At 48.1% G+C, this 9,647-nt stretch overlaps 1 long non-coding RNA gene across 1 annotated transcript in view; it reads right to left on the bottom strand.

Annotated features, from left to right (window-relative positions):
* LOC113485103 overlaps positions 1-8,039 on the bottom strand; it is a 24,032-nt gene extending 15,993 nt beyond the window's left edge. The window contains exons 1-3 of the long non-coding RNA XR_003399354.1: positions 7,830-8,039; positions 7,190-7,279; positions 4,711-5,023 (exon numbers count right to left, since the gene is read on the bottom strand). This is a non-coding gene — a long non-coding RNA (uncharacterized LOC113485103). The remainder of the gene's footprint in view (positions 1-4,710; positions 5,024-7,189; positions 7,280-7,829) is intronic.
* Positions 8,040-9,647: the final 1,608 nt, after the last annotated feature.

Raw genomic sequence — 9,647 nt, 5'->3', positions numbered from 1 at the left:
CAGAAACCTGCCTCTGACAGGTTCTGCAGGTGCTGAGTTGCACTGGACCCACCAAGGCCTCTCCAAGACCACGGCCAGGAATCTGCTCCCCCAAAAATCCACACCCAGCACTGGCAGTTCACTCTGACACCCTCTGAAGCAGGGCTGCAAACACAGGCTGCAGCAGCGACACAAAGCCTCCATGCAAAACCAAGAGATCCATGTGCCACCTGGTGTCCAAAAGCAGCTCTGCACCATGACCCGAATTGCCGGAAAAACTCAGATTTTAGCCTGTCTAAAATCTAAATCCTATCACCATCGCGACGAGCAGCACCCTACTCTGCTGCTGAAACATCGAATGCCACCCTACCTGTCCTAAGCACCTGTAGCTTAGAGCACAGCAACACAGAGCTGCAGAAAACACCTCTGTTTTCCTTTGGGCTGGTCACTTCTATCCCAGTAGGAAACTCTTTCCCAGGATCTCAACTCCTGTGGACACCTCAAACTATGAAACTTAGGTAAAAAAAAAAATATCTAGACACATAGGATAACAGTATTCAACTTGGAAATCAAGAGATGAGGGGAAACGCGAAGCAGATGCTTCCATTGCCAGCAGCAGGGCAAGGAGCTGCTGATAAAAACGCAGCATAAAATGGCCTTAAGGTGAATTCTTGTTGTACCTGCAGCTGATGACACCACCAAGCAAGGTCCTGGGCTGTGCCCTTCCGCAGACAGAAGGGTCAGGGCTGCCCCCAAGGTAAAGCACCCAACAACAGTTTCTGTGTTTCTGTACTGCAGGTGCTGCAGAGCTGATCCAGAGCACATGGGTGACACAGCACCTCCAGAAACTTTGGTCTCTGGAAGGCCAGCCCTACTTCTTGGGACAGTTTGACAGTAGAAGACAACCAAGAGGTGCCACTGCTCCCTCTCTACCATTGATCTGTAGCTCCCAGAACACCCACAGGGGATGCACAGCCCTTACTGGTCCTACAGCCACTGCTCCTGAGAAAGCCTCCAGGGAGACTTTCTGCTCCTTTTCAATCCTTCTTACATCACCCAAACCTCAATAAGGAAACAGAACATGTTCCCTAGTGGCTGCCTGCTAAAGGAAAAACTCCAGAAGCTTAAAGGAAGGAGACAAAATCAGTTTTAAAGCAGAGTAACCTGGAGAAAGTGAGGCAGCTGGAGAAAGCACCCAAAGCTCCTTCTTCAGAGATCCTGGCCAGTAGCTGATGCAGGGCAGAGGCCAGGGCAGCTCTGGAGAACAGACAGCTCTGACAGACCCACCACTGAAGCAGGCAATGAAAATTCACCTGGTGGGTCATTACCTGCCAAGTTGTTCCTTCACTCAGCACAAAAGGAAGAGACACAACTTTAAACCACTTTCTTGCTCTCCAAATGCTCAGTCCCTAAAAGATCAGAGAAGGGCAGAAAATGATATCACCATGGCCATACTGCACCTCAGCCCGGGAGTGGGACAGCCAGCCTGGGCTGGGCTAGTCTCTGAAGACAGCCCACAATTCTTCAGATCCCCTTGTCCTCTGAGGGATGGAGAAGGTGGGGAACATGTTTTAGGGGGGTGAAAGTCAGATGTGGCTGGGCAGCACATCCCAAAATCAGACCCTGCCAGTGTCAGCGTGTGCTGGCTGCAGCTCCCCTGATCAGACTGACAGGCTGGGCGTCCTCGGCAAGGGAAATCAGGCTTGGGAGGGCACCCAAAGCACTCCTGGTAACTGGGCTGGAAAATAAGCAGTGACAGCATTCCCAGGTCTGGTCTGGAAGGGCTGACAGTGCATTTAGGCCAAGCTGCCCTAACAGCTTGGAAACATCAGATACAAGCTTCTGGTGCAGCAGGACACAAAGTAAAAGCCACCCCTGCTCTTCCCTGACAGCAATGCTGGGTCCCAGGAGCAGGATTTGGTACAAAAATGCTACCCCCACTTCAGAAGCCCTCTCCTCACATCCCCTAACTCCACCTGTGGTCCCTTCCATAACAGGGTTTTGCCCCTCACTCTTCACTCATGCAGGATACGCTCAGCAACACTGCCCCCTGGGTTTGCTCTGGGGAATTATGAGGAGGGAAACTGAGGCAGGATGGAACTGTGAAGGACCCATCCCAAAGCAGTTGAAGACAGGGCAAGAATCCACGGGAGACTGTCCAATCAATTGCAGAAGCAAATTACAGGGCAGAGTCCCAAAGCAATAAGGGTTTCCCCATCATGATTTCCCACTCACACATGTGAATGCACAAACCTTCTCCCAGCTTATCCCACATCTCCTGAGGAACAGCCCAAGGGCCAGGAAAAGCTGCTGCTGGGTTAATTAACTCTGGGTAGCTCTGTTTTGGGGCTGGGAAGGTGCCCAAGGCCTGGCACAGATTCCAGGTCTGCTGGGGGGCACAAACCCACCCCAGCAACATTCCATGCCACCCTCAGCTCCAACTCTGGCTGCAGAAGAACTGGGCAGAGAGGAAGAAGTGGCAGACGTGCAATTAATGCTGAGACCAAATAATTAAGGATGTTCTTAGAAACAAAGGAGATTTTAACAGGCACGGACAGCAGTGGGAGCTAGTGATGGCTGCTGAGGTAGGTGGTTTAAAGGAGAGACTTTTTATCAGGGCCTGTTGTGACAGGCCAAGGGTCAAAGGTTTTAAATTAAAAAAGAGTAGGTTTCAGTGGGTCATAAGGGAGAAATTTTGTACAATGAGGGTGGTGAGACACTGGCACAGGTTGTTGGGGAAGCACCACTAGCACTGGCCCAGTGGAAGGTGTCCCTGACCAGGGCAGAAACCTGCCTCTGACAGGTTCTGCAGGTGCTGAGTTGCACTGGACCCACCAAGGCCTCTCCAAGACCACGGCCAGGAATCTGCTCCCCCAAAAATCCACACCCAGCACTGGCAGTTCACTCTGACACCCTCTGAAGCAGGGCTGCAAACACAGGCTGCAGCAGCGACACAAAGCCTCCATGCAAAACCAAGAGATCCATGTGCCACCTGGTGTCCAAAAGCAGCTCTGCACCATGACCCGAATTGCCGGAAAAACTCAGATTTTAGCCTGTCTAAAATCTAAATCCTATCACCATCGCGACGAGCAGCACCCTACTCTGCTGCTGAAACATCGAATGCCACCCTACCTGTCCTAAGCACCTGTAGCTTAGAGCACAGCAACACAGAGCTGCAGAAAACACCTCTGTTTTCCTTTGGGCTGGTCACTTCTATCCCAGTAGGAAACTCTTTCCCAGGATCTCAACTCCTGTGGACACCTCAAACTATGAAACTTAGGTAAAAAAAAAAATATCTAGACACATAGGATAACAGTATTCAACTTGGAAATCAAGAGATGAGGGGAAACGCGAAGCAGATGCTTCCATTGCCAGCAGCAGGGCAAGGAGCTGCTGATAAAAACGCAGCATAAAATGGCCTTAAGGTGAATTCTTGTTGTACCTGCAGCTGATGACACCACCAAGCAAGGTCCTGGGCTGTGCCCATCCGCAGACAGAAGGGTCAGGGCTGCCCCCAGGGTAAAGCACCCAACAACAGCCATATACTTTCGGGAAGAACAGATAGCTGTAAGGAACATGCAGTTCTCTTCCCCTGACCAAGAAAAAAAAGCTCAAAGACACAAGACTTTTCACCCCTTCCACCTTTTTAAGGAACATAATGTTGGGGTGTCTGTGCCTACTGCCTTTCAAGCCCTGCTATTCACATATCCCTTCTAATGCACAGCTGGATGGCTTGCCATAAGTGCTGGGACACAACATAGTCCCAAACCCTGTCCCCTCACCGCAGGGTCAAGTCCCCCCAAACGGCAGAGCCTGGATCTGCAGGCAGAGTGAAGGGCAGAGAGCATGGGGGCAGGAGTAGAGGTGGGGAAACAGCTCCATAAATGTTTAACAGTGACAGAGATGTTACAGAGAGCACTCAGACTTGGGGGATGAGACCCCAGCATCTACCTGGAAATGAAGGAGGAAGAAGAGGAGAGAAAACCAGTAACTTTTGTGGTATGTGGTTCCAAGTAGACATCTCTGCCAGGCAGCCTACTCAGCACAACTGTTGGGACAGGTAATCAAGAAGAGAGACGGTGCAGAAAGCACGCACAAACCACAGTATCCACATTCAAGACGATGCAAAGCACAGACAGTGGAGTGGTGAGCAGCACCCTACACCGTGCAACGTCCTGCCACCACCACAAACCCTGCCTACAGCCGACCTGGCTCTGCCTTGCAGGCTGCTCGTGAGGCACACAGACACAGGCATCATGCAATACCAGGAGGTAGGTCGGTCTGTCCCTCCCTCCCTCCCTCCCTCGCTAAAGAGGACCTCATTTGGAAGGGCCTCCAAGTCTTCTGAAAGTCTTACTAAGGACTGCCAATTTATTAAGCCAGCTTACACAGGAGAGATACCTCAGGTCAGTGAGGAAGATCTTCCAGTCCACCAGAGCCTTCAAAGGTGGCAGACGAAAGCATGTGCCAGCATGCTCCAAGCTGGGCCCCCGACATGGCTTCTGGAGGATCAAGCACTTCAGGTCCCTGTGTCCTGTCCGGCCCTCTGTGCACACAGAGGGAAGGAAGAAATCACCTCCTTCTACACAAAACTGGCTTTTCTACAGAGTAGAGAAAGCAGGGTCATGAAGCTCCTTGGCCAGAGTGATGTGAGATGACACACAAGGGAAAGGATGAGCTTGCTGTGGGGAAAGAATAACGTGTAAGGTGGCATTTAAATGTAGGTCCTACCTTAGTCCAGTGTGGTGTTTGTCGTTGTATGGCTCGTGAATCTTCTTTGAAGATGATCCCCATGGACACAGCCGAGGTGCATAGGCTGGGGGGGGGGGGGAAATATGCATTCCTCATGGAGGTGGTGGGATGCCAGAACAACCTAGGAGCAGAGGAGCTGGTGAGCAGTCTCCAGAAACAGTCCCTGGTAGCGGATAGCTGGTTGTGGTTGAATGTTCCCTGCAGTGCCCGGAAGTGAAGCTGCAGGCAAGGAAGAAGAGCCTGAAGCCATTTCTTCCTTGATGTCTTCAAGATCTTCCTTCAGCCTCTCCATCTGAAGCAGAAAGAACAACACGCCAGTGGTTAGTTCATGCTCAGTTGCCCAGAGCAAAGAACCACCCTGAATCATGTCTCAAATGACCAGGTCTACCTCAAATCCCCATCCTTCTCCTCACAAGATGCTGCCAACAAAAAACAAGACAGCAGAAGTACCATCACCTGGGGACTTGACATCCTCCTCCCAAAAGCTGATAGAAGGAAATATGCATTCCTGCAGCAGGGTGACCTCAGAAGAAGTCTGGCAAGCAAGATACAGCTGGAAGCACAATAGTGAAGTAGAGTCTGCTCCAAACGCTGTAAGTCGGTGGCTGAAACAGGCCTCAGATATGTGGTGGTTTATGAAATCTGTCTCAACTGTTAAGAAGCTGGTAAATCAATCAATCTATCTATCTATGTCCCTGAATTTCAAATGGGGTGCTAGAGACACAATGTAGCATGGAAAGAAAACCCCAATTCTCTGCACCAACTGCTAATCCTAGTGTCAGAGAGGATAAAAAGGGAAGAAAGTATGTGGATCTGCAAGACAGCCAGAGCTTGTGCTCTTACAGTAGTGCATCCACACCACAGTCAGCCCGTAGCCCTTTCTGTCTGACACCTCAGAGACCCTAACAGACCTTCTCTTGTGCTGCCATGACCCCTTGTGATGGTTTGACTGGCTTTTCACCATGTACCCTCCTTTCCTCTCTCAGCTGTTGACCTGACCTCATCAGGCAGGAGAAGCCTGCTGAGATGAAACCTCTTGCGCACAGTATCCAGTACCTCAGAAAGGAGAGGTGTCCCTTGCTCACTGCACTCCTACCTCATGACAGAGGAGAGGCAGAGCAGAAGCCACCACAACCAACTGCCCAGTCCCAACAGCCCAAGAACTGCAGCAAAATTAGTTGAATGTTTCCCTCCCTGCAGCCTGTGCTCTCTCATCTTGTCAAAGGTAAACAGCCAGAGGGATAAGGCTCAATAACAGAGATGTTTTTTCTTCCTCTCCTCCATCAGAGTAGCTGCTTTAAAAAGTATGTAGTCAACAAGAAAGGGATTTCTATAGAACTTCTATTTCAAGACCGTTTGTTTTGTATAAAGAATTGCAAGAAGCTTTATCTTGCTTTCTGTTATTTTTCTTGAGGGTGAAGTACTCAATACTTTTCCAAAAAAAATAACCAGTGTGCATTTCTATTCTATCAGATATGGAACTTTGGAGCAGAAATGTCCACATTCAGATCCAAAAGTTTCCTTAACTGTTTGATCTTTGCTCTCCAGAGAGCAAGGCCAAGTACATACAGACATGCCTGGGCTCCAGAACAAGCACAGCACTTGGTGCAGCAAGAGGCAGCCACTTGAACTCAGGAGGCCAGCTAACACTGGGCATCCTGAAAAATACAGTCACAACATTTCTGCTTTTTCCTCACCCACACTTTAGCTAATATAAAAAAGCAACTCTGACAACATGCTTATCAACTTCTAGGGGGAGTCTGTGTGTCCAGGAAAAAGCCAAGACCCTCTAGGGTCAGACTCACAGAAGCCAGGTCTCTCCAGGGCAGACCTAAGTGATGCTGAGCTGAAAGAAGGGATGCGAGGGGAATACTGGACAAAGTACAGCAGGGAAAGATTCAAGGCAAACAACTCTACTCCTATTAAATATAATTCAAAACTCTTTAGAGCACAACAGAACACCAGAGCTGCCTGTGGAGCAGAAGAGCAGGACAAGAATCAGCTCAAGGAAAGCTGACCCAGAGACTACTTTAGGGCCAGGAAGAAATTAGTCACCTGTGGACTCATCCTGCTGGCCTCAGGACAGTGGATACCACCAAGAGAAAAAGGAAGCAGGGGGCAGCCAGAAGTAGCACCAGTGACATTTAGTTTCTTTATCTTTCTCCTGTCTCTACCTGTTTAAGCAAAAATGGCTCAGAGCCTCCTGAGAGTACTCTTCAAATACCTCTGACCAGGGTAGCTGCTCATCATTGTTTTTCCTCCTTCCAATGTCACCTCTCCCCAGAGAGGGACAGAGCTCTTTGAGAGCAGTCTCTGGCCTGCTGTACCCCATCCCCAACTCATCAGCCCATGTCTCAGCCTGAGATGAACCTCCTCACTCGATGGGAGACTTTGCTTGCCAGCTCCTGCTTCTCTGCAGTCAACTGCTGCTTCTCCATGTCCAGCATCTCCTTCTCACCACATGCATCAAGTAGTTTCTCCACAAAGTCCCTTTTTGTCTCCTTCATTTCAATCTGTAGCTCTTCCATGTGGTCAGTTCTGAATCCAGCTGCAGAGGCAACAGACAGAGCTGAGCAGGGATGTACAAGGAGTATGTGTATATATAGGGATGGGGGGGGGCTTCCTTGCTTTTCCTAAAAACCTCTGAAATCACCCCACCCTCATGCAGTACTTCAGTCACAATTAGTGATGAAGATTCATGCCTCTGTCTAACCCAAGAGGTGAAAAAACTCCTAAGAGCCCATCTCCAGTCCAGCAGTGTTGGCCCCAAGTTTCCCATGGCACACATTCACACTGACACCTTTCTTGCTGGGAAGGATTCACTAAATATCTGGCACAGTCTGGAGGCAGCTGCCTGCATCACAGTGACAGGAATGGCATTTGCCAGTTCCATCTCATCACTGCTTCCATTATTTCCTACCAGACAAGAGCTGCAGGGGACTGTCTGACAGCCTGAGCATTCAAGAGGTAGGGGACACCCATGCCCACAGCTCAAACACCGTTTTCCCTCACTGTGACAGCTGCAACCTGTCAGGCTTTTTTTTTCTAATTAAGATGTAAGCACATGCTCTGTCAGAGAGATCAAGCACAACACTCACAGTGGTAATCATTTAGGCAGAAGTGAGTGGCAGCACTTGTAGTCCAGCATCAGATAGAACAGGCTTTCATTTGATCCCTGCTAACCCATCTGTTACCCAACCACATCAGCAAAAAACCTTTGTTTCCAGCTCCACCACTCTGCTTCAATTTTCTCCACTTGGTTTTATCGAGTTACCTAAAAAGAAAAGGGAAACACAATTAAGAAGAGCACTGCTGTATACACACTCCCCCCTTCCCCCTCCAATACATCCCACAAGCTTCACAATGCCTCATGCCAGATCAAGAATTGGGTTCAAAACAAACAAGAGGAGGGAGCTGTTCATGTTTGGAGCAGCAGAGCTGTGGCTCCCTTGCCCTGGATCTTACAGATGCTCAGAGATGATGAGGCTTCAAGGGGGGAGACCATGAAGGTTTATGAAAAAACAATCTACTCAGAGTTACTCATTGAAACTACACCTGACTAGAACAGTCTTGAAGCTGCATGTGCTTGGAGACCAGAAGAGGACTGAGGTAGCTGCTATAGACACTTCCCCCTTCTCAGACACTTCCCCAGGCACCAGCTTTTGCTCACTGTCACATGCAGGACATGGGGCTAGACATTCAAGCAGACCAAGTAATCAAACAGAATCACAGAATTGTCTAGGTTGAAAAAGACCTTGAAGATCATCCAGTCCAACCATTTACCTAACATTGACAGTTCCCAACTACACCATATCCCTAAGTGCTATGTCATATCCCTAAGCGCAATGGTCTGATCCCGTACAGTATGTTATTTTAAATAACAAGCTTGCTTTCTAGATAACATGGGGTCTCCTACTTCTCAGAATCTCTGATAGAAGCAATAAAGCATCATGAGATGAACAGCAAGTAGACTGCATTCCAGTCAACCCTCAGCTTTTTGACTAGCATCTCCCCTGATACTGGCTGTCACCTATTTCTGCTCTAAACTGGTCTTTATCCTCAGCCCCTGCAGTACAAGTTCCCTCTCTGCTCACACAGGCAGCAACGAGCTCAGCCGTCCTGCTGGCAGCAACCTTTACTGCCATTCACCCAGGAGCAACTACGCCTGAATGAGTTCAGTAAACAATTTTCAGAGAGCTCAGGAGTTGCTAGTGACCTCATGAAGACAATTATCTCAGTTATTCTTAGATATTCCAAGAAATTCCTTCCTTCATCTTCACTTTATGTGAGACTTTTAGTTGATTTATTTTATTCTCTTCCATCTAGTGATTTGTCCTGTTTTGTGTTTCCTCTTCTGAAAGTCAACTTTCAAAATGGAGAGCATAAACCACAAATGTAAAAAATCCACAATAATCATCTGAGTATTGAAAGTCATGAACTCTGCAATCATTTGCAAGGAAGCATATAAATAACTAGATTTAAAAGGAGTTTGTTCTACACAAAATCTTCCTGGATTATACCCTTGGTGTATTTAATCACAGTGGCAGACATATGGAGGGGGTATGTGCATAGATATAGAAAAGAAAGGTATGCAGACTATTTAACCTTTTGGGGTTTTTTTTTAATTTTTGAACTAATTTCAAGTAACTTTAAGCTTGCAATAACCTTTTAGGTGAACACCACCTTTTGCACGAGGATTTCTCTGGGGATCCTCTGCATAATACTCCTCTCTCTTTTGCCTAAAAAGTCTTACAAGTCTTCCTCACAAATGAAAAAAAAAAAAGCCACTTTAATAAAAAAGGGAGACAAAACAGCTGTGAAAACCAGAGAATTTAAGGAATTTTCTCCTCTACTCTTTGCAGTCAAAGGCACTGTAATTTTGTTAAGTTTAGGCTTATATCTGTTTTTAAGAATAA

Source organism: Athene cunicularia (genome assembly GCF_003259725.1).
Source record: "Athene cunicularia isolate RWA chromosome 13 unlocalized genomic scaffold, athCun1 chr13_part1, whole genome shotgun sequence".
NCBI lineage: Eukaryota > Metazoa > Chordata > Aves > Strigiformes > Strigidae > Athene > Athene cunicularia.
This window is presented reverse-complemented; position numbering and strand designations above follow the sequence as displayed.